At 39.8% G+C, this 11,732-nt stretch overlaps 1 protein-coding gene across 9 annotated transcripts in view; it reads left to right on the top strand.

Moving 5' to 3' along the window:
* Positions 1-11,732, top strand: part of ELMO1 (engulfment and cell motility 1) — a 589,784-nt gene that overhangs the window by 339,702 nt on the left and 238,350 nt on the right. The window lies entirely within an intron of this gene.

Raw genomic sequence — 11,732 nt, 5'->3', positions numbered from 1 at the left:
GCATAATACAGGCTAATCGATTCATTATGAAGAAACCCTGCTCCTAACAGGAGCTAACAATGATAACTGTTGTTTTTGCTTTTGTAGTACTGTTTCAAAAACAATAATAAGCTTTTTAGGAATGCAAAGAAAATTTGATTTCTGACACAAATAGGTTAATTACTTATCCTCTGGATAAGGATCCAACAGATAAGTTATATTCCAATTGCAGTTAGAGCTAGGATATTTATTTTTTATTTCGCATTCATTCAATAGCTAGAGCTCTTCCTCTATGTTGTTATTTAGTCACTAAGTGGTACCTCTTTTGAGACCCCATGGGTCCAGCCAGGTTCCTCTGTCCATGGAATTCTCCAGGCAAAAATGCTGGAGTGGGTAGCCATTTCCTTCTCCAGGAGATCTTTCCGACCCAAGGATTGAACCCGGGTCTCCTGTTTGGCAGGAGGATTCTTTACCATGGAGCCACCTGGGAAACCTATACTGATGACGAGGACTTAGAACACACACTTCATCCTCTAGCAGTTCACGCACTGACTGGAGAGTCTTTCATGTAAACAAATAATTATAAAGCATCTTACTATTTGTAGATTACATTTAAGATATGTTAATGTTCCTAGGGGCATTGTTTAGTTATTTTGTTCATGGAAAGCCATGCAGGCTGAGGAAGGGATATGACATCGCTCAAGAAGAGACTTTTTTTCATTTTAATTTAATTTTTACTGAAGGATAATTGCTTTACAGAATTTTATTGTTTTCTGTCAAACCTCAACATGAATCAGCCATAGGTATACATATTTCCCCTCCCTTTTGAACCTCCCTCCCATCTCCCTCCCCATCCCACCCCTCTAGGTTGATCCAGAGCCCCTGTTTGAGTTTCCTGAGCCATACGGCAAATTCCTGTTGGCTATCTATTTAACATATGATAATGTAAGTTTCCATGTTACTCTTTCTATGCATCTCACCCTCTCCTCCCCTCTCCCCATGTCCATAAGTCTATTCTCTAGGTCTGTTTCTCCGCTGCTGCCCTGTAAATAAGTTCTTCAGTACCATTCTTCTAGATTCTGTATATATGTGTTAGAATACGATATTTATCTTTCTCTTTCTGACTTACTTCACTCTGTATAATAGGTTCTAGGTTCATCCACCTCATCATAACTGACTCAAATGTGTTCCTTTTTACGGCTGAGTAATATTCCATTGTGTATATTACCACACCTTCTTTATCCGTTCATCTCTCAATGGACATCTAGGTTGCTTCCATGTTCTAGCTATTGTAAATAGTGCTGCAATGAACAATGGGATACGTGTGTTCTTTTCAGTTTTGGTTTCCTCAGGGTATATGCCTAGGAGTGGGATTGCTGGGTCATATGGTGGTTTTATTCCTAGTGTTTTAAGGAATCTCCATACCGTCTTCCATAGTGGCTGTATCAGTTCACATTCCCACCAACAGTGCAAGAGTGTTCTTTTTTCTCTAAACCCTCTCCAGCATTTATTGTTTGTAGACATTTTGATGATGGCCATTCTAACTGGTGTAAGGTGATATCATTGTAGTTTTTACTTGCATTTCTCTAATAATGAGTGATGTTGAGCATCTTTTCATGCATTTGTTAGCCATCTGTATGTCTTCTTTGGAGACATGTCTGTTTAGGTCTTTTTCCCACTTTTTGATTGGGTTGTTTGTTTTTCTGGCATTGAGTTGTATGAGCTGCTTGTGTATTTTGGAAATTAATCCTTTGTCAGTTGTTTCATTTGCTATTATTTTCTCCCATTTAGAGGGTTGTCTTTCACCTTGCTTATAGTTTCCCTTGCTGTGCAAAAGCTTTTAAGTTTAATCAGGTCCCACTTATTTACTTTTGTTTTTATTTCTGATACTCTAGGAGGTAGGTCATAGAGGATCTTGCTTTCATTTATGTCGAGTGTTCTGCTTATGTTTTCCTCTAGTTTTGGTCTTACATTTTTGTAGTTTCTATTCTTACATTTATGTCTTTAATCCATTTTATCTTTGTGTCTGGTGTTAGGAAGTATTCTAATTTCATTCTTTTACATGTAGCTGTCCAATTTTCCCAGCACAATTTATTGAAGATGTTGTCTTTGCCCCAGTGTATACTCTTACCTCCTTTGTCAAAAATAAGGTACCCATAGGTGTGTGTGTTTATTTCTGGGCTTTCTATCTTGTTCCATTGGTCTATATTTCTGTTTTTGTGCCACTACCATACTGTCTTGATGACTGTAGCTTTGTAGTATAATCTGAAGTCAGGAAGGTTGATTCCTCCAGCTCCATTCTTCTTTCTCAAGACTGCTTTGGCTCTTCGGGGTCTTTTGTGTTCCCAAATGAATTGTGAAAGTTTTTGTTCTAGTTCTGTGAAAAATGCTATTGGTAATTTGATAGGGATCTCATTGAATCTGTAGGTTGTGTTTGGTAGTATAGTCATTTTCACAACATTGATTCTTCCTACCCAGGAACATGGAATATCTCTCCATCTGTTTATGTCATCTTTGATTTCATTTTTTGTGTCTTATAGTTTTCTATGTACAGTTCTTTTTGTCTCCATAGGTAAGTTTATTCCTAGATATTTAATTCTTTTATTGCAATGGCAAATAGGATTGATTCCTTAATTTCTTTCTGATTTTTCATTGTTAGTATATAGAAATGCAAGTTACTTCTGTGTATTGATTTTGTATCCTGCAACTTTGCTAAATGCACTGATTAACTCTAGTAATTTCCTGATACTATCTTTAGGGTTTTCTATGTACAGTATCATGTCATCTGAAAACAGTGAGATCTTTGCTTCTTCTTTTCTGATCTGGATTTATTTTATTTCTTATTCTTCTCTGATTGCTGTAACTAGGACTTCCAAAACTATGTTTAGTAATAGTGGTGAAACTGGAGACCCTTATCTTGTTCCTGATCTTAGGGGAAATACTTTCAGTTTTTCACCATTGAGAATAATGTTTGCTTTAGGCTTATCATATATGGCCTTTACTCAATTGAGGTAGGTTCCTTCTATGCCCACTTTTTGAAGAGTTTTAATCATAAATGGGTGCTGAATTTTGTCAGATGCTTTTTCTGAATCTGTTGAGATTATCATATGATTTTTATCTTTCAATTTGTTAATATGGTATATCACATTGATTGATTTGCATATATTAAAGAATCTTGCTTTCCTGGAATAAACCCAACTTGATCATGGTGTATGAGCTTTTTGATGTGTTGCTGATTTCTATTTGCTAAAATTTTTTTGAGGATTTTTGCATCTATGTTCATCAGTGATATTGGCCTGTAGTTTTCTTTTTCTGTGTGGTCTTTGTTTGGTTTGGTATCAGGGTGATGGTGGCCTTGTAAAATGAGTTTGGAAGTGTTCCTTTCTCTGCAGTTTTTTGAAAAAGTTTTAGAAGGATACGCACTAGCTCTTCTCTAAATGTTTGATAGAATTCTCCTGTGAAGCTATCTGGTCCTGGGCTTTTGTGTTTTGGGGAGATTTTTTTATCACAGCTTCAATTTCAGTGCTTGTAATTGGGCTGTTGATAATTTCTATTTCTTCCTGGTTCAGTCTTGGAAGATTGAACTTTTCTAAGAATCTGTCCATTTCTATCCATTTTATTGCCATATAGTTGTTCGTAATAGTCTCTTATAATCCTTTGTATTTCTGCATTGTCTGTTGTAACCTTTCCTTTTTAATTTCTAATTTTGTTGATTTGATTCTTCTCTCTTTTTTCCTTGATGAGGCTGGCTAAAGGTTTGTCAATTTTAAGAACCAGCTTTTAGTTTAATTAATCTTTACTATTGTTTCTTTCATTTCCTTTTCATTTATTTCTGCTTGGATCTTTGTGATTTATTTCCTTCTACTAATTTTGGGGGTTTTTTGTTCTTCTTTTTCCAGTTGTTTTAGGTGAAAGTTAGGTTGTCTATTCGATCTTTTCCTTCTTTCTTGAGGTAAGATTGCTATGAACTTCCCTCTTGGAACTGCTTTTGCTGCATCCAATAGGTTTTGAGTTGTGTTTTCATTGTCATTTGTTTCTAGAAATTTTTTGATTTCCCTTTGGATATCTTCAGAAACTTGTTGGTTATTTAGAAATGTGTTGATTAATCTCCATGTGTTTGTGTTTCTTACAGTTTTTTTCTTATAATTGATTTCTAGTCTTATAGCATTGTGGTCAGAGAAGACGCTTGATACGATTTCAGTTTTCTTAAATTTACTGAGGTTTGATTTGTGACCCAAGATGTGATCTATACTGGAGAATGTTCCATGTGTACTTGACAAGAAGATGTATTCTTCTGCATTTGGATAGAATGTCCTGAAGGTATCACTGAGATCCATCTCATCTAATGTATCATTTAAGACTTGTGTTTCCTTATTAATTTTCTGTTTTGATGATCTGTCCATTGGTGTGAGTGGGGTGTTAAGGTCCCCTACTATTATTGTGTCACTATCAATTTCTCCTTTTATGTCTGTTAGAGTCTGTCTTATGTATTGAGATGCTCATATGTTGGGTGCATAGATATTTATAATTGTTATGTCTTCCTCTTGGATTGATTCCTTGATCATTATGTAGTGTCCTTCCTTATCTTTTATAATCTTCTTTATTTTAAGGTCTATTTTGTCTGATATGAGAATTGCTACTTCAACTTTCTTTTGCTTCGCATTTGCAGGGGATATATTTTTCCATCCTCTCACTTTCAGTCTATATGTGTCTTGAGGTCTGAAGTCGGTTTCTTGTACACATCATATATATGGGTCTTGTTTTTTTATCCATTCAGCCAGTCTGTGTCTTTTGGTTGGAGCATTTAATCCATTTACATTTAAAGTAATTATTGATATATATGTTCCAATTCAGAGAAGGAAATGGCAACCCACTCCTGTACTCTTGCCTGGAAAATACCATGGGTGGAGGAGCCTGGTAGGCTATAGTCCATGGGGTCACAAAGAGTCGGACAGGACTGAGCGACTTCACTTTCTTTCTTTCTCTAGTTCCTTTTGGAGAAGGAAATGGCAACCCACTCCAGTGTTCTTGCCTGGAGAATCCCATGGATGGAGGGGCCTGGTGGGCTGCAGTCTATGGGGTTGCAAACAGTTGGACATGACTAAGTAACTAACACACACACTGTTCCAGCTGCTATTTTCTTAGTTGTTTGGGGTTGATTTTGTAGATTTTTTTTTTTCCTCTCTTATTTCTTGACTGTATAAGTCCCTTTAACATTTGTTGTAAAGCTGGTTTGGTGTACTGAATTCTGTTAACTTTTGCTTATCTGAAAAACATTTTATTTCTCCATCAATTTTGAATGAGATCCTTGCTGGGTACAAGGATTTGATTGTAGAGTTTTTTGCTTTCAGTACTTTAAATATATCCCGCCATTCCCTTCTGGCCTGCAGAGTTTCTGCTCAAAGATCAGCTGTTAAGCATATGGGGTTTCCCTTCTATGTTACTTGTTGCTTCTCCCTTGCTGCTTTTAATATTCTTTCTTTGTTAGTTTGATGAGTATGTGTCTTGGCATGTTTCTACCTGGGTTTATCCTGTATGGGACTCTTTGTGCCTCTTGTACTTGACTGACTATTTCCTTTTCCACGTTGGGGAAATTTTCAACTATAGTCTCTTCAAAATTTTTCTCATACCCTTCCTTTTTCTCTTCTTCTTCTTCTGCTGCTGCTGCTAAGTCACTTCAATCGTGTCCAACTCTGTGTGACCCCACAGACGGCAGCCCACCAGGCTCCCCCATCCCTGGGATTCTCCAGGCAAGAACACTGGAGTGGGTTGCCATTTCCTTCTCCAATGCATGAAAGTGGAAAGTGAAAGTGAAATCATTCAGTCGTGTCCAACTCTTAGCGACCCCACGGACTGCAGCCTACCAGGCTCTTCCATTCACGGGATTTTCCAAGCAAGAGTACTGGAGTAGGGTGCCATTGCCTTCTCCACTTCTTCTTCTGGGGCCCCTATAATTTGAATGTTGGTGTATTTGATATTGTCCCAGAAGTCCCTGAGACTGTCCTCAGTTCTTTTCATTCTTTTTACTTTATTCTGCTCTTCAGAAATTATTTCCACCATTTTATCTTCCAGCTCAATGATTCATTCTTCTGCTTCAGATATTCTGCTGTTGATTCTTTTAAGAGTATTTTTAGTTTCAGTAATTGTGTTGTTTGTCTCTGTATGTTTATTCTTTAATTCTTCTAGGCTTTGTTAATTGATTCTTGCATTTTCTCCATTTTGTTTCAAGGTTTTTGATCCTCTTTACTAACGTCATTCTGAATTCTTTTTCAGGTAGTTCCTATTTCCTCTTCATTTATTTGGACTGCTGTGTTTCTAGTTTGTTCCTTCATTTGTGTAGTGTTTCTCTGCCTTTTCATTATTTTTTTTTAACTTATTGCGTTTGAGGTCTCCTTTTCCCAGCCTTCAAGGTTGAATTCTTTCTTCCTTTTCGTCTCTGCCCTCCTAAGGTTGGTCCAGTGGTTTGTGTAAGCTTCGTATAGGGTGAGATTTGTGCTGGATTTTTGTTTGTTTTTCCTCTGACGGGCAAGGCTGAGTGAGGTGGTAGCCCTGTCTGCTGATGATTGTGTTTGCACTTTGTTTTGTTCGTTGTTTAGATGAGGCATCCTGTACAGGGTGCTACTGGTGGTTCAGTGATGCTGGGTCTTGTATAGACGTGGTTTCCTTTGTGTGAGTGCTCACTATTTGAAACTCCCTAAGATTAGTTCTTTGATAGTCTAAGGTCTTGGAGTCAGTGCTCCCACTCCAAAGCTCAGGGCTTGATCTCTGGTCAGGAACGAAGATTCCACAAATGGTTTGTTATGGCATTAAATGAGATTAAAACAAATGCCCAAAGATGAGAAACCAAAGATGAACCCCAGACAAATGGCAGTTACAAAATCAGGCAAATAATAATTAAAATAATGGAATATACACATTTACATATACACCCATGAGCAAAGTCAAAACAGTCCAACAAAAATAAAATATAGTAGACTGACCTGGCAAACAAAGGAAATAAAAAATTACATTTACCAGTTAAGAACAAAACTAACTAAAGCAGAAACTGGAAAACAAAACTAAAGCAAGGTGCCAAATGGGGAATAATGCAATGAAAACAAAACTAACAAATATGTTGAGAGGAAAGGAAAGAAAGAATAGATATGCAGAGTTAAATAGAGGTAGATGAAGAAGATTTATATACATTAAATATTAACTGCAAGGGGAAAAGAACAATAGAAAAGGGAAACAAAGGAATAAGTGTAGAAAAGTAGATCTTAAAAAATTAGAAATTAAAATTATAAAAAAGAGAGGAAAAAAAGGAAGAAAAAAGAGGGAAAAAAGGAAAGCTTTACAGAACTGCAAAAGCCCAGTGTAGAGGCAGAGGTTTATAACAACAATAAAAAGTGTGACTGAATATACACATATACATATACAACCATAAGCAAAATCAATACAGTCCAACAAAAATAAAGTACAATAGATTGACCCAGTGAACAAAGGAAACCAAAAATTGTATCTACCAGAACAAAACTAACAAAAGCACAAACTGGAAAATAAAACCAAAGTAAGGTGCCAATTGGGAAATAAAGCAATGAAAATAAAACTAATGTGTTAAGAGGAAGGAAAGAAAGAAAAGAAAGAATAGATATGCAAAGTTAAATAGAGGCAGATAAAGAAGATTTATATACATTAAAGATTAACTGCAAGGGGAAAAGAACAGTAGGAAAAAACAAAGGAATAAATGTAGAAAAAATACTGGGTTTAAAAATTTTTTTAAAAATTAAAAACAGAGAAAAGAAAAAAAAAAAGGAAAACTCCACAGAACTGCAAATGCCCACTGTAGAGGCAGAGGTTTCTAAGAACAATGAAATAATAATTAATAATAATTAATTATTAATTAACTGAGGGAAAAAATCTCAAAAGCTCAATTAGATTTCATAGTGCCAATAAGGAGAAGGCAATGGCACCTCACTCCAGTACTCTTGCCTGGAAAATCCCATGGACGGAGGAGCCTGGTGGGCTTCAGTCCATGGGGTCGCTAAGAGTCAGACACGACTGAGCAACTTCCCTTTCACTTTTCACTTTCATGCATTGGAGAAGGAAATGGCAACCCACTCCAGTGTTCTTGCCTGGAGAATCCCAGGAACGGGGGAGCCTGGCGGGCTGCCGTCTCTGGGGTCGCACAGAGTCGGACACGACTGAAGCGACTCAGCAGCAGCAGCAGCAGCAGTGCCAATAAAATCCATAGCTACAACAGAAGAGGAAAAACGGGGGAAAAAATTCCAAGAGAATCTACAGAACACGTCAAAACAGAATAATGTTTTTCTTGAGTCACTGCTGTAAGAGTCCTTTCCCTCGATGGAAGTCACAGTCCACCTTACTTCCCTAGGATGCCCTCCAACACGGTGCTGATCTCTGGACCTGCTGTGAGGGCAGCTCAGATTCTAATCTGGTCCTACTCCTGTGTTTTCTTGCCTCCAATGTCCACAGCTATCAGAACTAGTGCATTTATTTTTGTGGGAATTCTCAATGACCTTTTATATATTCCATAGATACAAAGTCTGCCTAGTTGATCGTGTGGATTTAATCTGCAGCTTGTACAGCTGGTGGGAAGGTTTTGGGTCTTCTTCTTCAGCCACGCTGCCCCTGGGTTTCAATTGTGGTTTTATTTCCACCTCTGCATGTGTGTCGTCCACTGGGGTTTGCTCCTGAAGCTGCCCTGGAGGACTTTGGTTTGCCCCTGTGAAGGCCAGATGTGGAGGTGGTGCAGCTCTTTGGGTCGCAGGTATTCTGGTAGCACCAGGTACTCAGGAAAGTTGGCAGCTAGGGCAGCAGGAAATATAGTGCTCTAGAAGGGTATGGCGTAGAAGGCGATGGCACCCCACTCTTGCCTGGAAAACCCCATGGACGGAGGAGCCTGGTGGGCAGTCCATGGGGTCACTAAGAGTCGGACATAACTGAGCGACTTCACTTTCACTTTTCAGTTTCATGCATTGGAGAAGGAAATGGCAATCCACTCCAGTGTTCTTGCCTAGAGAATCCCAGGGAAGGTGGAGCCTGGTGGGCTGCCCTCTATGGGCTCGCACAGAATCGGACACGACTGAAGCGACTTAGCAGCAGCAGAAGGGTATGGCAACCAGTATTGGCCAATACGCTTCAGAATTCTTGCCTGGAGAACCCCGCTCCCTGACAGAGAAGCCTGGCAGGCCACAGTGTACAGGGTCACAAAGAGTCAGACACTACCAAAGTGACCCTGCGCGCATAGATGCAAGTCTTTTTTGCCTGTGGCAGTTCTGCCCCAGTGAGAGTTGAACATGAAAGTGGGGCAGCTGCTTAGCTTACAGGGACCCTGGCGGCACCAAGTGTGCAGGGACATGGACTGCCTCAGCTGCAGGAGTTATGACCCTATCAGAGTCTTTATTTGAGCCTCTTGTAGCTGCCAATCAGAAGGCCTGTTCGGCGAGTCTTTCTCCATAGCTCCGCCCATTCACGAACATAGAGAGCTCCCTTTCCTGGGGTCTTTCTCTGTTGTTTAGAGCGTCAGGCACATAGAGGGGCCCCTCTGGCTGGGGTCCTACACTGTAGATTCGTGCATCCGGCACTTAAAGGGGCATCCTGGGTGGCATCCTACTCTATAGTTCAGTGCATCAGGGGTTTGATGGGCTAGTCTCTCTTATTGTTCAGCTGCTGATGCTGGTGTGTGGGGCAAGAGAGGCTATGGTGATGTCTCCACCCCCTACACATGACTCAGCAGTATAGCCTTGCTTCCGTGGCTGACCATTTTCCTCCATAGGCATTTCCCACCACAATCTCCTCTCTTCCATTCCCGCGATCCATCTCTCCACAGTCAACAGCAGCCCTCGCCCTGGGATTGCTCCAGAATCTCTAAACTCTAGCTCCCAGCTGCTGCATCTTTCAGGGGACCTTCGTCCCTGTCTGGGGTATGTATGGCTGCGGCAAGGACTGTCTGATTCTCATTCCATTTAGGCTGCCACAGATCAGCTGTTACACATTCAGCCTTAAATGTTTCTCCTCTGACTCAGACAATTGCCCTGATGTGGGGATCAGACCCCTGCTTCAGTTCCCCCACCCGCCAAGGGCAGGTCCAGTGCTACTAACCCTCCTGTTTTTCCCCTAGTTCCTTCATCCTACCAAGTTTGCGTGGGTCTATATATTCTTTTCCGCTGGTCAGGTACTCCTGTCTGCTCTCAGCTGGTGTTCTGCATGCACTTCTGTGTCTGAAGGTTATTCCTGATGTATCCATGGAGAGAGATGTTTTCCACGTCCACCTGCTCCTCTGCCATCTTGTTCAAGAAGAGGTATCTGAGTGTGTGTAATCATGTAATCAGATAAAGAAAAGAATAACCAGGCAGGCACGGTGGGAAGAAGCTGTTGAAAATTCCAGGGGGTTAGACCTGTAGGTGGAAAGACCAGGAGGTTTGGAGAATTCTGCAGTCTGCTCTTATCTGCTGGTTCCGCATCCTTGGATCCAACCAATCCTGGAACCAGTCCCTTGCAGATATGGAGGGCTTGTACTTCAGTATAGCAAAAGCAGGAAGCTTGAGGGAGCAGGCAAATGGAGGAGATTCTGACAGGAGAGGCAAGGATCAAGGTATAAGGATTTGCAGCACGGAGGTGTCTGGATTTCACCAGATAGTGGAGTGGGAACCACTAGAAGAACTTTAACAATAAAAAGAAATGTTGCAGTCCTAAGCATAGAATTCTAGAACTAGATTATGTTTTCTGGGTGTGACAAGACCTTGCAAGCATGACAATATGCAGTGCCAGGACCAGAGACAAACTTATCTTACTCTAGCCTAGCACAGATAATGAATGGAGAGCCGATTAGGAGGTTTTCAGCTTCAGGTAATCAAAATCCCAACTCAAAATGGCCAACATAAGAAGAACATTTATTGAATGTCACAGCTTCAGACATGAGTAGGTTCTGGGGGTGGATATCTGTTTAGTGATGTCACCAAAGACCCAAGTTCTTTCCATCTTTTGGTTCTGCCATTCTTGGCATACCAAATTTGTTCTCGTGCTTATAGCAAAATGGCAGCTATCATCACATGGTCCAGAGGAACAAGAGGCTGTGTCTTCCAGAGAATCTTTCTTAGGTGTATAAGAATCTTTTCAAAAGCCCTTCAGATAAAATAGATGTGTTCAGGGTGGTGTGACTGTAGACTCAAAAGCCGTTTAGCAAACTTTTTCTCATGTATCTTTGGCCAGCACTGTGACCATTGCTTGTGTCAAACTCAGTCACTGAGAGGGAACTAGAACATGTAAAGGTCATAGAAATCATTAGCTTCTCCCAAGACTGAAACTAGTCTTCTCTGAGTGGCCATAGGATGATGGGTAGCTAAAGAAAATTGGGAAACTGCTCAAACCCTTAATTTTGTCCCTGTACTTTGAAACCTATTTTCTGCATTTTCTTTACTGCTGCAAAAAACTATAACAAATTGAATTCAGATTATAGCCCTGTGTCATTTTGCCTTTATTTGGAGTTGAGGAAATGCACTGTATTTTTTTAGGTCACAATATCAAAGGTTGCAGAAAAATGGAAATTGAAGTTTGATTATAATGTATTTCATTTTTCATCACTTTGCTACTAGAGCTCCACTACCTTATTTTCTTTTTAGCAAATGGATATTCCACTTCCTCAATTATGCCTTCGTGTGTGTTATTCTCCAGTGTGTTCTGAAGGGCAGGATGGACATACATTTATGATTGAAGCCTTCATATTTCTCTGAAATAACTTTGCCATCTTCAGC

Source organism: Bos indicus x Bos taurus, chromosome 4, assembly GCF_003369695.1.
Source record: "Bos indicus x Bos taurus breed Angus x Brahman F1 hybrid chromosome 4, Bos_hybrid_MaternalHap_v2.0, whole genome shotgun sequence".
Classification (NCBI taxonomy): Eukaryota; Metazoa; Chordata; class Mammalia; order Artiodactyla; family Bovidae; genus Bos; species Bos indicus x Bos taurus.
Note: the sequence above shows the minus strand (reverse complement) of the source record. Positions and strands in the feature narration are given on the sequence as shown.